The 21,730-nt window shown below is 42.7% G+C and overlaps 1 protein-coding gene and 1 non-coding gene across 5 annotated transcripts in view; one reads left to right on the top strand and one right to left on the bottom strand.

Annotated features, from left to right (window-relative positions):
* Positions 1-21,730, top strand: part of GSE1 (Gse1 coiled-coil protein) — a 795,746-nt gene that overhangs the window by 164,194 nt on the left and 609,822 nt on the right. The window lies entirely within an intron of this gene.
* LOC140521894 (U6atac minor spliceosomal RNA) lies at positions 4,614-4,740 on the bottom strand. The gene has a single exon (XR_011973171.1). It is a non-coding gene; the product is annotated as a U6atac minor spliceosomal RNA (small nuclear RNA).

Below are 21,730 nucleotides of genomic sequence, written 5' to 3' on the forward strand. Positions count from 1 at the left end.
GGGAGATGGGAGGGGATGGAAGGAGACAGAAGAGGGGAGGAGACAGGAGAGGATCCAATGAGAGAATCAGAGAACGTTAGAACTGGCACAATCCTTAGAACACAGGTCAGAGCTGGAAAGGATATGAGACCTAAAATGTTAAAAAGCAGAGAGTACAGAGTACATGAAGTCAGGTTTAAGTTGCTGGATTTAAATCCAAGCTGAATTGGATTGAATTGGTGCTGAAAAGGCCATTGGAGATCATCCAGGGCTGTTCTCTTCCTTCCCAGGTATAGATCTTTATCAGGTTATAAAAGACGTGCCCTTTCCATTGGTCTGAGTAGTTGCTACCATGGTACCCAAGCTCCAAACTGCTTATTGCCCCTGGTGGCCCAGACAATCTCATGGGTTGGATTTAAACCCAGCAACTTAAATCTGACTTCAGGAGGGAGTGCTGGGCCCCCCATCTTCCCTGACCACTTGACCACTCGAGGGTTTGACTTAACAGTAGGATTTATTTGCTGTGGATAGCAGCCTGCTATGGGGATGGTGTTAAAAAGTAGGCTTTGTGGAGGAGTCCAAGCATTTTTGCCCCTCTGCCCTAACATAAAAGTGGATGCATTATAAAATAAAGGCTTTACCCAAGTACATCAACACATAAATCTCTGACCCCGGGTGACAAGTGAATGTGCTGCTTGCCCTCCATATCCTGAGATGCTACTTCCAAGCTGTTGTCCCTGGAGCACAAGTTTGTGAGATGCTTTCTTTATCAGTAGTCAGGCCCAGCAGGCCCTCTCATCCAGGGTCCCTCTTAACCAGCGTGCATTAGCAAGAAGGCATGCCATCAGTGGTCACCAATAAAGTGTTTCTAACTGGCTGATAATGAGTGGAAAAGCACTGGAATTGGAATCCTAAGACCTGCTGGGAACCACCTTGTAACCCTATCAACACCCCTTCCCATCTCTCTGGCCCTCAGTTTCCCACTCTATAAAAATAGGAATTGGAATGAGATGAGGTTTAAGGTCTCTCCCACTCTGGAGAGGCCTCCTCCATTGATTGGTGAGTCCCTGACCTGGACCATCATTTCATGTAGGCTTTTCCTCTTCACTGCATTCCCTCTCTCATCTTCTTTTGAATACCTTTGCTTAGACCTTACAATTTATGTAAATACTTCAGATATCTGTAACTCCCTCCTCCATTCACATTACCACCTATATATGACTGAGACAAGTCTTGGGTGCTGGAGGGTGGCCCAAGGTTCATAAAAGTAAAATCATTTGCCCCTGGTGACCCAGATAATCTCACAGCTTGGATTTAAATCCAGCAACTTAAACCTGACTTCATGTACTCTGTTCACTGCTCCATCCTGTCTCCTTAAATACCCATCACATAGCTAAGAAGTGTCTGAGGCCAGATTTGAACTCAGGAAGATGAGTCTTCTTGACTGCAGGTCCAGTCCTCTGTGCACTGTGGCATCACCTAGCTGCTCAAGAACCCCTGGACTTATAGTCAAAAGCCCAGAGTTCAGATCCTGTCCTTTCCACTTCCTAGCTGCCCTGAACAAATTATCTTCTAAGCTCCAAACATCCTGGTTTGTCAGATAGGGGATGATTACACTCACGTCATCTGCCTCACAGGATTTAATTTCAAGTGATGAAAAAATGTGACTTTTTGTTCACTATTCTTTTGTTGTTTTCTCTTTCACCTTTTGTTTCTATGATCTCACACTTTATAATGAAGATAGGGTAGTGTCTTTTGTAGCCAAGGAGTGTGGACACATCTTCTCTCTATGTTTAATATATATAGTCACCATTCTGTTGCCTGGTCATTCCACAAAGATATGACTAACATGCCTAGAGGAGTCAAGATAGGCTTCCAAGGAGAAAAGAGACTTGAGCTGGGCCTTGGAGGGTATAGAAGCTTTGGTTAGGTTGGATGAAAAAGAAATTGTTTCAGACCCCACAGTGTCCAAAAACAACATGCCCACATTACCAGAGATGAAGCCTGGCATACTGAAGTCTTGGCCTTCTGATCTTTTGGAGTCTGTGTCCAAAGGTCACAGTTCTGGCCTTCTTGGAACCAGGGCCCTGGCTCTGATGGCCCTGATGTTCAACACGGGTTTTCCTCCAGCTCTCCCCTGATCAGCTGGGAATATATCCTCTGCTGGGCTCCTTTAGAAAAGGAAAGTAACAGCATTCTCATCTCAGTCAGTCCACCTGGGACAACTAAACAGAGATGCCAAGAGATAAGAAAAAGGTGAATTGAGGAGGTAGCTGGTCCTGAGCAGAGGGCAAGAGATGGGCCTGTGTTTAAGTAAGCTGCTCTTTGCCTAATGAAGAGAGAGGCCTAGTATCAGGGGTTTAAGTCACTTAGCATTTACAACCATGGCACAAGAAAACTGAGAAGTCACCTAGTACAACCCCTCCTTCTACAGATCGTAGATTTTAGAGCTGGCAAGAACTGTACATTTATTTAGCTTGTGTGTGTGCGCATGTGTGTGCATGTGCATATGTGTATATGGATGTGTACATTTACGTATTTAGACTACCTTGCCCATTTTACAGATGAGGAAATAGAGTCCTGGAGAGTTTAAGATGGTAGACCCTAACCAAAATCCTCACTCCATCCCTGAGTTCTTTCCAGCGTATTCTGCTATCTCTCTGCAACCCAGACTGAGGAAGTAATTTGGCCAAGTTCATAGAGCCAGGGAGTGACAAGCATAGGATTTGAACTCAGGTCTTTCAGCTTCTGCACCAGCATCCTTTCTGCTATTCTAAAAGCTCACATTTCTATAGTGCTTTGTCGTTTGCAGCATGCTTTTCTCCTAACAACCCTATGAGGTGGTACAAATGGAAAGAGGGGCTGGATTTGGGACCAGAGAACCTGGGCCTGCCCCTGTTGCTTCCCATGATGCCTTGGTCAAGTTGTTTACACTCTACCACCATGTTTTAGATGCCTTTCCCCTCAATCCCATTACCACCTTCTTCCATGGGGGAGTTCCTCCTGGATCTGTCATTTTGAGGAAGGGCCAACATACAGCCATTCTTCATTCTCTGGGTGCCACCTTCCCTTGTCTCTTCTCCGACTTTTCACCTCCCTTTTATATCCTGTCTTCATTATTAGAATGTAAAGTCCTTGGAGGTAGGAACTGACTTTTGTGCATGTATTTTTATTTCCAAGAGTATCTGGCACATAGTAGTAACTGCTTTGACTTGTTGACCTCTCTGAGCCTCAGTTTCCTCACCTGTAAAATGAGGGGATTGGATCAGATGGCTTCTGAGGTCCCTTTTAGTTCTAAAATCTATGATTTAAGTCCTGACTTTATGGCTAAATGAGCTATATGACCTTGGATGGGTCACTTAAACTCTGTAGATGTCAGTATCTTAATTTGTAAAATCAAGCAGTTGAACTAATGATCTCTGAGGGCCCTTCTAGTCCTCAGTCCTGTGATTTCAGGGATGTATTGTAAACTTTACTACCCTCATTTTTTGCATGAAGGAATTAAGGTCCAGAGAGGTTCAGTGACCTATTCATGGTCACACAGCTAGAAGGCATTGTGGACAAAAGCACCTCCCCTCTTCCCTCTGCCCCCTGCTTTGCCAGGCAACCTTGAGAAAGTTAGTTAAAACTCTTGAGTTTTCCTCATTAGTGAAGCGGAGGAGGTCTGGCCCAATACTTGACAAGCAGAAGACCTTGGAAACTGAATGATGAATTCAAGACTGCAGCTGCTGTTTAAGATGAGGAAAGAGAATCGCTCATGCTGTCAATCGAAGGCCATTCCAAGGTTCTTGTCCCTCCCCTCCATGGAGAGACAAAGCCTTCTTTCCACCAGCTCAGGGCACAGGTCTGCAGAAGAAAAAAAAATCAAGAAAGGTTCTAGTTTTCCAAGGTAACATTCAGACTTCAGGCCTCTCAGAGGAAAAGCTAATGAGTTGAATCTTAGTAATAGAGACAATGTGAAAGGCAGTTGGCTACCTTTAGGAGCTCTGTCGTAATTCCACCATAGCTCTGAATCTTAGCTCACCTATTACTGAGAAAAGAGATGCCAAGAATTTTCATCTTTTTCCTTTTTTTTTCTTTTTTTGAAAGAGACTTCTTGAAACTGGGCAGTAGGGAAATGTCACTGTTATCTCTGCTGAAAGATGGAGGAGCACATAGGTGTGAATAGGGAAGGAAGAAAGCTGATTTTTAAATGAACTGGCTAGGATTCACCTATCCCAAGGCATTCTTCCCCCAAAAAGTAGTCACTGTGGAGGGTTATTATAGTGATTGATCACATTTTAAGTGGCGTGGTGTCTTAGGATCCTGAAATGGAAATATCCTGCAGCTAGTCCAAGGGTCTTAACCTTGAGATCCATGAACTTGATTTTTTTGGTATTTATTTAGTATTTAATTATTCCTCAATTATACGCAAAAACAAATTTTAAACATTTGTTTTTAAAATTCTGAGTTCCAAATTCTCTCCCTTTCTCCCTCCCTACCTTTCCCCTACCCCTCATTGAGAAGGCAAGGAATTCCATATAAGTTATATATGTATAATCATGAAAAACATATCCATAATAGTCATGTTGTGAAAGAAAACAGACCCAAAAAAGGAAAGGAAAAAACAAGGAAAAAAAGGAAAGGAAAGGAAAAAAAAAGCACTGTTAAATGCCACAGAGTAGGTGGCAATACCTTAAAGAATATGTGTTGTAAAAGCCACTAGGATCACTTCCATCCTTATCAAGGGGAGTGCTAACCTTATCTCTTTTCATAAAACACAGATTGATTTTTAAAAACATTTCAGTAACTGTATTTTAACCAAATTGGTTTCCTTTATAATCCTATGTATTTTAATTTGTGTATTTAAAAATCATGATTCTGCCTAGGGATCCATAGATATCATTTGATTCAGGGTACAAAGGAAGGTTAAGAATCTCTTTTTTATTCTAACCCTCTCACTTATGAGACAAGAGGATTTATTTATTTATCCTTTATTTACGAACAAAAGGACCTAAGTCTAGAGATGTGGCAAAACATGGTCAAGGTCACGCAGCACATGAGTTAACTGAGCCAGGATTCAAACCCGGGTCCTCCATCTGCAAACCCAGTGTTCTTTACAGGACACCTTGATGTTTGGAAATATCCAGAAGTCATCTGGAGCCACATCTGCTGTATGTGGTGGATGATCAAGTTGGGTGGTAGCATTTTTAATGGGCTGTGACAGTAAATAACGAGGCTGGTTTCCCTGCACAGCTCATAAACTGTCTCTGAAGGCCCTTCTCAAAGAGAAAGAGTCCAGGGCTATGCTAAGCCAGGGAAGCCTGGCTGGTATGATGGCAGCCTCCCAGGGTCTCTACTTTGAAAGGAAGCAGGGTTCCTTTGGATGCAGAAGCTCTGATGGGTTTAACAAATCAATCTCATTACTTTTTCCTCATATACCTCCCTTTAATCCTATGGGGCAGCTAGGCAGTGCGGTGATTGGAGTGCCAGGCCTGGCATTAGGAAGATTCAACTTCCTGAGTTCAAAAGCCAGCCTCAGAGACTTACTAGCTGTGTGACCTTGGGCAAATCACTTCATCCTGTTTGCCTCAGTTTCTTTATCTGTCAAATGAGCTGCAGAAGGAAATAGCAAACCACTCCAGCATCTTTGCCAAGAAAACCTCAAATGGGATCATGAAGAGTCAGACAAGACTGAACAAGTTCTTTGAGAGTGGAGACTGAATCTTAACTATCTTTGCGGTGATTGGGATCTCCCCTTGTGCCTGTTACCGTTGAATAGCTATAGGCACACAGAACCAGCCTTCAAAAAATGAATAAATGACTGCCAGAGATGTTGAAGAGGAGATTCCAGTTTTGGTCCGAGTTGGAGTCGGTGACCTCTGAGGTCCCTTCCAACTCTAAGACGCTGATTCTCTGAATGCTTTTGACATCCTTACTACATTCATTGGGATAATTGGAGATGCTCTGGGATGTCATAAAACTTGGGTTAGAATCACAGCTTTATGGAATAGATATATTCATGAAAAGTTGGCTGTGATGGAAATTTCAATAAATCTAATATTTTTCCACTGACTTCCATTAGAAAACCGTAGATGAGTTCCCAAAGACATTTTGCCTGCAGATGTAATCATGCAGCAAAACTTTTAGAAGCATATATTTAACTAGGGGAAAAAAATACATTAAAAAAAAAAAATCACACAATTGCCGAGAAAGCTTCCTTGGGGGAATACTTGGAGAATGGCATGTTTCGGTTAATTGAATTTCTAGTTATAAAGGTTATAAATAAAACTTTTTTGAAAAAAAAATTTAGTAGATTATAGAGAATGTAATCTTTTTTTAAAAAAAAAAAGGTTATTGTGCAAGAATGACCTGCAAATTGGAGACTTTTTCACTATTCTTTCTACCTGGGGTACTCCTCCCAATCTTTTTGTATCTAGTTCCTATAGATACTGCAAGGTCAAACTTAAGTACCACCTCTTTTATGAGGCCCTCACTGATTTCCACCCTCCCCACCCCCCACTGGTAACTGAGAAGGTATCTATCCCTCCATTCAGCTTCTGTAGGCCTTTGTTTTTCTCTTTTATGAAATCTAGGATAATCTGGTTTTTGGTTATTTGTATATCTGCCTTATTTCCCTTACTAGATTGTAAACTTCTTGAGGATAGGGAATACTATAACTTATTCTCTGTATCCTCCACCTCCCCCAAGTCCCAGGACTCTGTTCGTAGTAGGAGCTCAGTAAGTGGTGCTTGAATTAAATTGATGAGATATTGTCTAGTACCCAAGAGTCACTGGCTGGATATCTTTCCATTTTATGAGATGGTAGAAGTTCATTCACTTAGCCAGTATAAATTATACCCCTACTGTGCTCCAAGGCTGGAAACATATATAGCTTGGGGTAATACAATCCTGTCTTCCTAGAACCTTTAGCAGAGATAAAAGACACAAAATAGGTCATTCTAATGTTCAATATAATATTCTATTATACCATGTTGGTCGATTGGTTGTCCTTCATTCTCAAAGAGGACCAAAATGAAATCCCTATGATAAAGTCAAGTTTCCTTGTGTCCAACTGTGATCAAACCAGTATGAGCTCAGAATGATCTTCCACAGGTCAATCACAAATATTCCATGTGAACGTGTGGGGTGGATACTCTAAATTTGTACATCCTGCGTTTCCTTTGAGCTGTCTCAATTCTGCTTTGCTCACAGAGCACAGCACCTTCTCTGATGTGGGCATACCATGCTGAGCAGTCCTGTGCCAGTATCTCCCATGTCACACTATCAATTCCAAAGTTCTTGAGAGAGACCTTGAGAGTGTCCTTGTATCACTTCTGACCATCATGTGATCACCTGCCCTGTGTGAGTTCTCTATACAGTAGTCTTTTTGGCAAGCATACGTTTTACATTCGAATAACCCAGTCCATTGGAGTTGCACTCTCTGAAGCATAGTTTGAATTATACTGTTAGGATTGATATGATGATACAGGAAAATGCTTTTTTTAAAAAAATGTCTCCTCTCTTCACATGAGTGCCATCCTTGTTCAGGCCCTTAGCACCTTTTGCCTGGACTATTTGAGTCTTTTTGCATAAATTCCCTCCTCTCCACAGCTGAATTTTCTAAATCACAGGTCTGAGAATGTCACTCCTCAATAAACTCTGTGTTACCGTTGTTCAGTTGCTTCCGACTCTTCAAGTTTTTTGGGGGGTTTTCTTGGCAGAGATACTGGAGTGGTTTGCCATTTCCTTTTCCAGCTCATTTTACAGATGAGAGAACTGAAGCAAACAGGGTGAGTGACTTGCCCAGGGTCACACAGCTAGGAAGTATCTGAGGCTGGACTTGAACTCAGGAAGATGTCTTCCTGATTCCAGGCCTGGAGCTCTAGCCACAGCACCAGGAGATGAATGTTCCCTGCCCCGTTCCCCAGAGGCTGAGAATATTTGTTGTGTTTTGTTTTGAGGAGGAGATGGCACAGAGGACATTCTGGCCACATGTGTTTTTCAGCTATGAGAGAGGGGAACTTGATGGGGATTAGGGGAAGTATTTTGGGGCTCTTGGCTTTGCAGGAAGTCAGTAGAAGAGCACAGATTGAATAACAAGGGCTTTTTCTTTCCTCCACAGTTAGTATCCTATTCCAGGACAAATCCCCATTGGCCCTGTATGAGTTAGGGCTCTTCCTGCCTCTTTTCTGGCCTGGGGACATGACTTTTGTGACTAAGCCCCTGCTTTCTGCTTGTTTTGTCATTGCCTTGCCCTTAAAAGTCCAACACAGCAACAGCAGCAGGAAGCATCCCCATTACCTGAGGGTTCCAGCTTCTTGGCTAATTAATCATTTTTACTGTTACAATTGATACCCATACTACTCCAAATTAAGATGCAAGTTATCTACTAAGAATTTCATTCTGTGAGAGCTATATGTACCAAAGAGATCTGCCCAAGAGAGCTGAAAGACCCTTTAAATATAGGGTGGTCCTTCCCATTAAATGCCTTTAAAAGCATGACCCTGTAATTACTTGTTTTTTCAGCCAGGAGCTTATAAACTGAAATCTACTACCCAAGTACTGAGCCCTTCCGATAACTTTGACCTACTGGTTCCCTGGGGCTTAGTTTGGGTTAATCCTCTTGTTCTCTGTTTAAAAAAAAAAGTCCATAAATATGTCCAAACTTTCCTGACTGTGAGCTCCTTCCTGTAGCTACTAGTCAAGTGATCGGGGCAGGGAAAAGAAGGGCAAAGGGATGGGGAGGGGAGAGAGATACAGTTCTAAGAGACTAGCCAGTACATCAACTAAGTAGGAAATGTCTCCTGTCTATAGCTCCCATACACCTTCCCAGTGGATTTTCTCATCTCTTGAGAGCTTGGCCACTGGTATTAAATAGTGTTCAGTGGAATCTACTATTTCCATTATTGTAATATGTGTGTGTGTGTGTGTGCGTGTGTGTGTGTGTGTATATATATGTATACATATGTATATATATATAGTTTCCTGGTTCAACTTATCTGGTTCTGCATCAATTGCTAGAAACCTTCTCATGCTACTCTACTTTCTTCATGCTCATCATCTTATAGCACAGTAACGCCGTATTTATTATATTATGTTATGTTACGTTGTGTTCTGTTATCTTCTATTACCTTATGTTATGTTATATCATATCATAGTCCATGTACCACCATCCTTTTAGGCATCCTCCAATTGATGGGCATCTGCATGATTTCTAGTTTATTACTATTATGAAAAGTACTATTCTAAATTTTTTACGCATGTAGTACCTTTATGAAGTATTTCTCAAGACTCTGCTTTGTACAAAACTCTGTGCTCGATGCTATCCCTGCATTGCCCAAGATGATAAAATAAGAAACATATGTGTATGTGTGTGTACATATGTATATATACACATGTTCATTTATATATTGAATATTATGGAAATTATAATATTTCTGCATTCATATTTAGATATAATGTTATAGATTTATTTGAATATATTTATAGATATATTTAGATATAACATTTATATGTATTTATAAATGTATTATATGATACACATTTTGTATATATGTTTATAAACATATTTATAAATATATGTGTATGTATATAATAGATAGCAATATACAATAGACCATGATAATAATAGACATAATGAATATATGCTGTAGGCATTCAAAATGTAGAGAGGCTAGAGGTAGCTGTGGTATCAGGGAAAGTACACTGACCCTGGAGTCAGAGAATCTGGGTTCAAATCCTGCCTCTTAATACTTACTAGCTGTGTGACATTAGGTAAGTCACATCATCTCTCTAGGCATCAGCTTCTTCATATGTAAAATAGGATGGCCAGACCAGATGGCCTCTGAGGTCCTTTCTGGCCCTGTGTCTGTGATCCTTGGACAAACTTTTATCTCTAGAACCCAAGAAAGCTCCTTGGTGGAGGATGGGATTTGAGCTAGGGCTCCAAATAGGAATTTAGGTTTTCGAGTTATATAGAACCTTACAAAGCATCTAATCCAGTGCTGCCTATCTTGGGTCATGGACCCCTTTGGTAGTCAGGTGAAGCCTACAGATCGCTTCTCAGGATATACTTTTTAAAATTTATAATTGAGGCAAATGCTAAATTTTAGTTAGAAGTTAGTGATAGTAAAGATGCCATTTCCCCCCATCTAAGCTCTTGGACACCCTTGAAATCCTTAGGTTAAGAACCCCTGATCGAATCCGACTCTATCCTTTTACAGATGTGGAGAAGTGGGTACTGAGGAAAGAGCATTTCAGGAAAAGGGAGGTGAAGAAGGGAGAGAAAGAGGAGAGAAGGGCAAGGGAGGAAGAGTAATTTTATACCCTGGTAACTGTATAAATAAGGATGTAGCATGTTTGAGTGACCTTGACTAGTTTTTGAGTGTTGGGACACCCTAAATCCAGGAACAGAGCCCGCCCGAGGCTTGTGTGCCTTCCATAAAATAACCCTAAGCAGGAGTAGGTCATGGGGCAGCCTCTCATCTTAGGGGCTCCCCTTCAGCCACAGGCCTCACTGTGCTCCAAATGACATAAAACCTTCCTACCATGGTTACTGGAGTAAACAGAGGAAATGTCTTCAGCCCAGCTAATTGTGTGGAAAATTGGAAAAGAATTGCATGTAACGTTGTTGGGGAATGAAATCTGCCAACCGAATGTTATCACGGGGAACAACACAGCCTGTGCCTGCCCCTAAGAAGCAACCTCTGGGCTCAGGGTGCTCCCCTTGGCCTTCCTCCAGCCCCCCGCTCCCCACCTCCCTCCCCCACTACCAGAGGTGGAGGCCAGGCTGCCAGGAAGCAGGAAGCAGGGGGGAGGTTAATAACCCAGGCTTGTGGCCAGTCCATTTTTAATATCCAGATACTTCCTTCCAAAAATCCATAAAAATTAGGAAATGAAATCAATTAGCTCTTTTCTCCTCCTCCACCCTCCCCCTTTTAATCATCCTTTTTGCAGCACTCCAGGGTGGTATAAGGAAAAGAACATTGAACTTACAGTTGGGAAAGCCAGGGTTCAAATTCCATCTGGGCAACTGAAGTAGCAAGTCACTGACACTCTCTGGGCCTCAGTTTCCTTCTCTGTAAAGTAAGGGAGTGGGATTAGATGGTCTCAAAGAGACCTCTATCTAATGATCATTTCAGCCTATGGAGTCATATAAAATAAATATGCCATTTTTCCCCATCTAAGTTCTTGGAACCTCTGAAAACCCTCAGATTAAGAACCCCTGATCTAATCCAACTCTACCCTTTTACAGATTTGGAGAAACAGCACTGAGGAAAGGGCATTTCAGGAGAAGGGAGATGAGCTTTTCTTTTTAGCAAAGGAAAGAGCTTTCCCCCTCCCTTTCTTTGTATCCCCAAGGCTTAGCACAGTGTCAGGCACATAGTAGGTGCTTAACAAATGTTAGTTGAATGAATGAATGAATGAATGACCTTGAAGGAAACTTGGAGGTCATCTAGTTCAACTCTGTCCTTTTACATATGAGGAAACTGAGACACAGAGCCATGTAAAGTGACTATGTTCAGGGTCACACAGTCAACATCAGCAGAAAGGTGTGAACTCAGTCCAGATTCCAAGCCCAGCACTCTATCCTGTATGGCACCTGTGAACCATCACTTGCTGGGAGTCATCATGAATGTGACTGAAATAGTAAAGGAGAAGTGTAGGAGTAGAAAGAGACAAATGTTGCAGTCATGCTGTGCCAGGGTATATGCTCAGAGTAGCAGGGGAAATGGAAAAAAAACAACTGAGATGGTGCAGTGACTCATTGTGTGTGTGTGTGTGTGTATGTGTGTGTGTGTGTGTGTGTGTGTGTGTAAGACCGTGAAATACATGGAAACTGATAAAGATGAAGAATGCCTCCTAGCCCTAGAACAGAAAGAGTAGAGGTCATTAAGTCCAACTCCTTCATGTTACAGAAAAGAAAACTGAAAAGGGAAGTGACTTACCCAAGATCACACAGATAATAGAAGCAGAGACATGATTGGAATCCAGTTCCTTCTTGTGTGAATCCCATGCCCCTCTTCTGCTTTCCAATGGAAAGCTGCCGCAACTAGGAAGAGTCTGGGAGGGTCACAGAGAGAGTCCCTGGGTCACAGCAACAGCCCAAGGGTTGAAACACCATCAGTAGCATGGATAGGGCTGGTCAACATCACTTCCTGTTTTTTTCATGGGGAAGGACACATACTAAAAAATGATTGGTAACAGAATTTCACAAAGTTCTAGAAAACAAGGGTTTAATGTGGAGGTGGGGCATATGGGTTGCATCTCTCATGGGATTTTAGGATTTTTGTATACAAAATCCTGAGTTTACAATTGAGGGTGGTCCAGAAGTCATTCCCTATAGGGAGGAAAAAAATGTCATAAATAGTGATTAGGTTCCCAGGCCAGTCCATAAATGCCTATTTAGCCAGTAATGCAAGTTAAATAAATAAGAAGGGAGTCCTACTGAGCTCTGGGTTAATCCCCTTTGCTGAAACCTGAAGTCACTCCCTCCCTCACCAACCTCCCCCTCGTTCTAGTCCCAAATATGATACTGAACCTGGAGCACCTTGTTGTGAGTCTTGAGGAGGATAGGGGAGAGGGGAGGGCTGATTGGAGTTGAAGATGAGGAAGGGGCTGGGCTGGAGTCCTGGCCCATGGGAAAAGATTTCAGCTGTGCCAAAGAAGGTAAGGGGGGAAGGGGAAGAGAGAGAGAGAGAGAGAGAGAGAGAGAGAGAGAGAGAGAGAGAGAGAGAGAGAGAGAGAGAGAGAGAGAGAGAGAGAGAGAGAGAAGGAGGAGGAGGAGGAAAGGGGGAGAGAAAGAGAGACAGAGAAAGAGAGAAGGAAGAAAGGAGAAACAGAGAGAGTTTTGTGTGGTTGTTTTTCATTAAGTTTCTGTCCAAATGGAATTTTAAAAATAAAACCTCCATCCACAGGCTGAAAACAATCTTGAGTCCTCAGGCACCCAAGTCTATGATGGAAGATAGAACTACACCTTACATGTCCATAGCACTTTAAGGAAACGCTAGGACCTCCTATGGGAGACAGATCTTGTACCCCAGGGAGGTCAGACTTATACCCCAGCTCATAGGGTCGTTGTCAAGAAAAGGTTTTATAAATATAAATCAATTATGTCAATGTGAACTTACTCTGATCTCCATTTTTACAGACGAATGTAAACGGAGGCTAAGAGAGGTTAAAGTGACTTGTTGGTGGTCCCCAAGCTTCTGAATGTCAGTGATTACGATTCAGACTCTTACTTCCCAGTTCCAAGTCCAGCATTCTTTCCACTGAAACTCAGGTCCAGAATTCTGAGTTTCTTTAAAGTCCTTGTGTGAAAACAATAACAGCACCTACTTCCCAAGGTTGTTATTAGGAAAAAATAAGATGTTTATTTGTAAAGCACCTTGCAAACCTTACAATATGACATAAAGGCTAGCTATCCTCCTCCTTCTCCTTCTCATTATATATTATTATATTATCTATTATTATCTACTCTCTCCCCCCTATCTTTACTCATGTCAGATTTCTTTGCTGCTATGAGAATCAAATGAGGTAACATTTGTTTTTTTAAAAAGCATTTAGCATAGAGCATGCACATAGTAGGTGCTCTATAAATGCTTCTTCCCTTCCATTCAAGACGTGCCTTAGAACTTGATCTTGGCAGCTCTGTTCCCACACTTCCCCCCTGCGGTCCCCTCCCTGTCCCACCATCCTCTGGATAGTCAGGTTCACTAGGGCACACCTCTCTCTCCACACAGCTAAAGCCAAAGGTGAAAGTTGTCCCTGAGATAAGCCTGGGCTCAGCCCTGGTTTCCTTTTCCAGACTGGTTCTGTGCCTATTGCCAGCTGAACTATCAAAGTGGCTATTTCATCTGGCGGGAGTCAGAAGGGATAATAATAAAATTAGCCTTTGAACTATCATATGGCTTTCTGAATGTGCAACTCCCTAGAGCAAGGCTGTGTGAGTCCACTTTTGTCTGAGAACTTCCCACAAGCTTTTCTGGTTGTCCAGAGGGCTTGACATTATCCTGCAGTAGCAGTAACACCAGTTGCCACAAAGCCCATGAGGTGGAGGCAGAAGCACTAGCTTTGAAGTCACAAGACTTGGGTTCTAATCCAACTTTTGCCTTGTGTTACCTGAGTGACCTTGGGGAAGTCACTAGCCTCTCTGGGCTCCATGTTCCTTACCTCTTAAAGAAGGAGATTCCAGTGTAACATGAGCTCTTGTGGGTCAGAACAGTGGTCTGTTGCTGTTTCATTTTATTTTTGCTTTACCTTTGAATCCCCAGCACCTAGGACAGTGCTTTGCACATAGTAAGGGCTTAATGCATCCTTGTTAGATTAGAGGGAGTTGGAAAAGATTGTCTCTAAAGTTCCTTCCAGCTTTAAATTCTCTGATCCTAATTTTGGCCTAAAGTGAGGCTGTGAAATTGACTTTTAACGTATGAGCCATGACAGCTTATCATCTCTGCCAGACCCAGAGGTGTGTGTATGTGTATGTGTGTGCACACATATTTGTGTGCATAGGTCTGTGAGTGTCAATTTTCTTGCCTTAGTATTTTATGGGAATAAAATGCAATCTTTTCTAATTGTGGAGAAATTATAAAATGAAATGCACATTTCTAGCTGAAGGGCAGTGACAAAAATAGACATCTTTGTGTTCATGGGAGTGCCTTGTTCCTTGTCCCATATCCTTGTTGACTCTTTCATCCATTTCTCCCTCCCTTCTCCTTCTTCCTCGCCCTCTCCAAACTAACCAAACCAAAGCACAGGAGGAAAAGTGACTCCTCTTCTGCTGGAAGAATAACATAATCCAGTGCCCGCTGAGTGCATCTATTAGGTACTTACTGTGTACAGAGCACTAGTCACCATGGAAGGATGCCAGAGAGGTAGATGTGATGAGGAACATAAGGATGGAGGGGTGACATTATGAATGGAGACAAGGAGACACCATATTATCGAGGGGACCAGCTGAGCAGAGAACATCTCTGCACCCGGTCTGCTATCACACCTGGTATCATTTGACCTCTGACAGGCATAATAAAGAAGGCAAGAGAAAAATGACAGCTGTACAGTGACTTCCCCATGCCTGCCTTGGCTATGAGCAGACCACTAGCTTTTGAGTCCTGCTGTCTTGTCATTAATAATGGCCCCTTTCAGAGGTAAGAAAAGGGCTGCACAGTGAGTTTCATATTTTCTACATATCTGTGACCATATTCATGTGGGTGGGTACTCCCTTCCCCAGGGCAAATAGAAGCCTATCCTGAAAGATTGTTAGATTGCTTGGCCTGAATGACAGTGGACTCTAAGGTCCCTAATTCTAAGAGCGCATTCTTGGTTGATCTTTATATACACAACATCCTATAATTCCTCCATGGAGGGGTCCACCCAATGTGCCTTCATCTGTACCTTAGACCATTCTGCAGGAGAACATGGACTAGCCATCCTTCACTCTCACTTCATGATCTGCTTATCTCCTACTTGTTCTTGATAATGTATTTTCATTAATATTATCTCACAGAAATCTGCTTTCACTGTCTGTGCATTTTTCTGTTGCCCTTTAGTCGTTTGCAGTGGTGCTTAGTAGAGGTTTGTTGGATGGATGGATGGATGGATGGATGGATGGATGGATGGATGGATGATGGATGGATGGATGGATAGATGGATGGATAGATGGATGATGGATGGATGGATGGATGGATAGATGGATGGATAGATGGATGGATGGATGATGGATGGATGGATGGATGGATAGATGGATGGATAGATGGATGGATGGATGGATGGATGGATGACTTACCAGCAGCATACCTGGCCAGATGTGCAAAGAGACACCTACTTCCTGACCTCTAGCCAGCTATCAGGACAAGGACTGATAACCCTGATGACTGGGTGCTCTCTTCCCCCCCAGCATCTTTCGGGATGGTCTGTCTGATTGATATAGCTATCCAAACCTCTTTGCTTTTTCTTCTCGCTAAGCTATTTATCTCTGTGACATCCAAGGTTTTGTTTCCCCTCAGCACTGAGAACTCTCTAAGGACAAAAACCTTCTTCAATAAATTAGACACAATAAATAGCACAGACAATCCTAGAGGTGGATTTGAATATTTGCATATTCCTTTCAAATATTCCCTGAATATGAAAATAATTAAAGCAGCACAGTGGGGGCCCCATGTTTTTTAAATCAAAGAAATGGGAGCTATTGTGTTCAGTGGTTTGTTGTAGCTGGGGCTTTGTTTGGCTTTTTAATTTGCTGTTTATGAGTTGCCTGGAAGGAAACACAAGGAAAGGAGGGGGAAAATATTGCATAACCATTAGAAGCCCAAGCAGAGTCCCATCCTGGAGCTGTTTCCTCCCTGAGGAATCCCTTGGATTTCTTGCTACCCATTCTGTAGGGTATCTCTCCAAATTCACATAAATCACGAAATGAGGGGCCATAGGATTTGGCATTAGAAGGAATGCTCATTCAACCCCTTTATTTCACAAAAGAGGAAATTGAGACCCAGAGATGGGAAGGGATTTGCCTGAGGTCATGTAGGTATTGAAGTCTAAACCCATATGGAAGGAGGACCTCCCTGTACAAGATCTAGCACAAGTGCTCGTGTAGCTATTGCCTGAAGACCTCCAGGAACAGGGAGTACACTGCCTCCCAAGGTCATCCAGTGCACATTCCTAGATGTTAGTGACTTTTTCCTTACCTAGAAGTGAAATCATTCTCTTTTCAACTTGCATCCGTCGCTTCTAGTTACAACATAGTATAAGTCAATTGAATCCATTAGCCAACAGTCCTTTATTAATGCCCTGACTGCCGAGAACCTCAGAGGTACAAAGTTAAAAATTAAGAGACAATCCTGACCCTTGAGGAACTTGCAACCCAGAAATGGAACCAAGCAGAACAAATTACCTCGTCAACTTTCATGTTCTTCCATTCAATCAATCAAGTATTGATTATGCATCTACATGGTTCCAGGTACTGTACTGGGCACTAGGGAGACTCCTGAGGAACTTATATTCTAATGCAGAAGATAGTAAGTATGTATAGAAATATATTTAGCATTCACATGAAGTTAATAAATATAACTATATGCAAAGCTGTTCAATGAGGTTAGTCTGCAAGGGAGGGCATCAGAGTTGGAGCAATCAGAAGGCTTCATGCAGAAGACAGTACCTGAGCCGCATCTGAGGCAGACGTGATAAAGGAATTCATCTGAGGCGTGCCAAGGCATGGAGATAGGAAATGGAAGATGATGTGTCATGTATGGGGAACAGAGAGAAAGCCAGTTTTTTTGGGGGGGGGGGGTTTGGCAGAGTAGGATAGGAGCAACGTCCAATGAGGCAAGATAAATTGGAACCATTGGAAGCCTCTGAGTTGATTAGGGTTAGGGTTAGGGTTGGAGTTTAGGGTTCAGGTCAGGGAGTCACATGGTGAGAGATGCACCTACCGAACTTACTGTAGCTGCAGTGTGCATGTAGGATGAACTGGCATGGTGAGAGACCTGAAGCAGGAGACCAGTTAGGAAGCTGCTGCAGCAGGGGAGGAGAAAGGTGGTAAGAGCTTGCTATACCCTTAAAGCTGAAAGGAAATGGGATTTGGAGAGGTGCAGACAAAATGTGAGGTAGGCTGGAATCTGCAGAAGGATGAGTTTTTGTCCTCAGGAGAAACTCGTTGGATTGGAGCAACATGAGGTCGTTGATCACCTGGAAAATGAAATATACTAACAACAGCCAGGATTTAAATTGTGCACTTTATAAATATCTTCTCCTATTATCCTCACCACAGTCCTGAGAGGTAAATGATATTATTATTATTATTCCAATGGGGCAGCAAGGTAGTACAGTGGATAAAATGCTAGGCCTAGAGTCAGGAAGACCTGAGTTCAAATTTGGCCTTATTAGCTGTGTGATCCTGGACAAGTTACTTTTCCATCCTGTCTGCCTCAATTATTATGAAGATCAAATGAAATAATATTTGTTAAGCTCTTGGCACATAGTAAGCACTTAATAAATGTTTATTCTGTCCATTTTGCAGATGAGGAAACTGAGGCAGCTAGTGGTTTAGTGATTTACTCAGGGACATAGAGCTTGTAAAGTGTCTGACATTAGACTAAGGTCTTCCTGACTCCGGTTTGATGCTTTATCCACAACTATGCCCTAGGTCTCCTAAATCCTCATGCAAGGTTCTTCTTGCTATGCCCCTCCCACCATCAACCCCTACTCCCCCCCCCCCCCCCACACACACACAACCTCTGGGAGTCCTGTTTGGGCATCCATCAGGATTATCCCAGACTCCCTTTGCTTTGGTAGAGGCAGAAGGAGACCCATCCCCCAATCCTCATAATCCCTGATTTCCTTGGTTCTTCTCTGATCCCCTGATTCCTTGGGAGGAAAAATCCTATTCTCCCAACACTCTTCCCTCCCCTCTCGTGGATTAGAAGGGAGCCCCAGAGTATTTAAGGAATCTATCCTTCACACAGCGGCCAAAATGATTTTCCTAAAGCATCAGCCTTAACCATCTCACTCCCCTACTCCAGTGGTTTCCTCTTGCCTCTAGGATCAATCCTTCAACAAGTGTTTATTAAATACCTACTACATACCAATCAGTGTGCTAAGATCAGGGGATACAAAGTCAATAATACAACAGTCTGGGGGGGGGAGGGGGTACACATCAGATACACGTTTCTCTAATTGGCATTTAAAACTCTCTGTAACCTGGCTTCAATCTCCCTTCCCAGACTTATTAGACATTCCTCCTCCCCACACAAAACTATGGTCCAACCAAATGGGCCTTCTTGGGCTTCTCATATATGGTAGTTTGGAGAGGCTACATCCCAAACCTGGAACACCTTTCCTCCCTAGAATCAAGCCCAGTTTAATTACTACCTCCCCTATGAGACGTTTCCTGATCCATTTCAAATAATTCCTACCTTCAGCCCCAAATTAGGTAGATAATGCATAGGTCAAGCTCTTATTATGTGCCAGGCACTAAACCAAGCCCTGGGGATACCAGCACAAACAAGGACTGTCTCCCTTATCCTCTAGGGGTTTCTGTTCTCAAGAGGTAAGGCAACACACACAAGGGAGCCAGAAAAGGCTCTCCTCTTGCCAGTTCTAAAGGGAAAGACCACACATAGATGGAGGAAGGGTGCATCTGCAGCTGGAATTGGGCATGGTGGCCCAGAGATGGCATGGGGGAACTTTGTTATGGTCGTACAGTCATGTCTGCCTATTTGTGACCTCAAGGACCAAATGTCCATGAAGTTTTCTTGGCAAAGATACTGGAATGATTTGCCATTTCCTTCTCCAGTTTTATGCAAGCAAGGTGACTTGTCCAGGGTCACATAGCCAGTAAGTATCTGAGGTCATATTTGAACTCTGGACTTTCTGACTCCAAGCCTGTGCTCTATACATTATGCCACCATGGAGGAGTAGGTCAGAGCAAAATAAGGCAAAAGTAGACCTGTGAGAACCCAGTGAGTTCTTAGGGCAGAATCCAAATTCCTGGTGGGAAGGAGGTAGAGATGAACCTGGGTGGAAGAGGTCTACTGTAGTACTGGTGGCTGGGATGTGTTTTTATTTTACATGTATTATACATATATTTCTTTGTGTACATGTTGAAATGGAAGCTCATTGAAGGGAGGGACTTTCATTTTTTTGTCTTTGTGGCTCAAACACCTGCATATAGGACAAAACCGCTTATTGATAAATTCATTTGAAGATTGGAACCTAAACTGACTTCCCTCCCCTCCCCCCATCCCAACAAAGACCTTATCTGATCAAAGTATTGAGAGAGTTACCAGGAGGTGTCTGGACCAAACTCCTCATGTTGTAAAGAAGGAAATCAGCCCAGAGAATTGAAGCACCTTGCTTAAGATCGTATGGTGGAGGAATTCGAACTCCAGATCTAATGTGCCTTTTGCCCCACCCTACTGGTACAGGCTTCCTGGTATCAGGGGTTATAGCATGAGAACCAAGATGTGATTATTTCTTATTTGAAAGTGTGGGAGCTGTGTCTGTAGCACCTTCTGGGACATTGACTTAGGGGTCATGCTTGGCTGGGGCTGAAGGGAGCTGCCAACTCTCAGGTAGTTCTCAGGTAGGCCCATCATGGCCCATTCCTGCCCTCCCTTGGGAGGATTCCTTCTGTGCTGAATCCACAGAGCAGTTGTGGACTCTTGCTGTATTCCTATAGGTTGCTAATGGGAAAAGGATTGCTTTTTGCATTGGAGCTTCAAAGAGCAACTTACTTACTTTCTCTCCAGTAAACAAGAGAGACTTGATAGAGTATAAAAATCCCCTGGAATTGGAGTCACAGAACCAGCATTCAGATGCTACCTCTTTTCCTTGCTTCCTGAGTGACCTTGGGACAAATCCTTCCACCTCTCTGGCTCTCAGTTTCCTCATCTAGAAAATGAGAGGGTAGGACTAGGCCAGGGATTCTTAACCTCTTTTTGGTTCATAGACCCCTTGGACAATTTTGTGAAACCTATGGATCTCTTCTCAGAATAATGTTTTCAAATGTCTAAAATAAGATGTATAAGATTACAAAGGAAGCTATATTATCAAAATTTTAAAAAAGGAGAAGTAGACTCTAGGTTAAGAATGGCTGAACTAAATGATCTTTTAGTATTATTTCAATTGTAAATCCTATGAAAGTACGGTGTTTTTAAAGAAAAGATGGAAGGGAGAAAGGAAGAAAGGAAGGAAGGGAGAAAGGAAAGAAAGGGGAAGGAAGGAAGGAGAGAAAGGAAGGGAGGAAGAGAAGGAGGGAGAAAGAAAGGAAGTAGGGAAAAAAGGCATTTATGAAGCTATTACTATGTGTTGCTAGGTGAGTATACAAATACCAAAGCAAAAGGAGCTCATTCTAATCATGAAGGGAACACATTTTAGATGAGTAGTAGCCAAGGAGGGGCTCTTTGGACCTGAAAGTTGCTGAGAAGGTGAGTGAAGCTATGGGGGAGTACATTGACACATCCCATCCAGGGACTATTGCACAATTGATTTGATGGTGAAATGATCATGAAATGAAATACCAGCCTCTTGATTCAAGCTCATTTGATCCTGCAGTTACCCAGACAGTGCTGGTGCAGAGGTATCCACAGACACTAGCTCTAGCAGTAGAGAAGTAAACTAATTTCAGAAGCCCACCCCTTCAGAGTATTTGTGTGGAGCTAGGGGAGGATTCCTCTGATAAAAACTGACCCAGGACTTGAAGAAGGAGGAAAGGCAAACCTTCGAAGTAATGTTTGATATGATAAAGGTGAGATAAGAGAAGTTTGGAGCTTGGCCTCTTGACTAGTTGACATGCTGGAAGAGGTGAAAGGTAGTGAACAGAGAGAGGGGAGTAGTTTAGACTAGATATGAGGCAAGTTAGGTGAGTGAGGAAGGTTGGATTGAAAAGTTGGATTGAGGAGGATAAAAGGAGGGGGAGGAGATTAGGATCACAGAATGTCTGAGTCAGAAAGGCCCTTACAGATCATCCTTCTTATTAGGCAGATAAGACCAAGAGCTGGTACATGCATGCACTCATGACTCCGGGGTCACTGTAGTCTTTACACCAGGGGCCCATCCAGCCTGCCTGGTTTTGTTCGTACATGAGCTGAATGTTTTTTACATTTTAAAAAATATAAAAAAGCTTTATTCCTAAATATAAAACCATTCTTAGCTCATGGGCCTGTGGGCCATAGATTACTAAACCCTGTTCTATACCACACTTTTAGGGTTCAAACCTAGTTTCCTGACTTTCACAATCTACATTACATAGTTCTCTCTCTCTCTCTCTCTCTCT

This window comes from Notamacropus eugenii, chromosome 1 (assembly GCF_028372415.1).
Source record: "Notamacropus eugenii isolate mMacEug1 chromosome 1, mMacEug1.pri_v2, whole genome shotgun sequence".
Taxonomy (NCBI): domain Eukaryota; kingdom Metazoa; phylum Chordata; class Mammalia; order Diprotodontia; family Macropodidae; genus Notamacropus; species Notamacropus eugenii.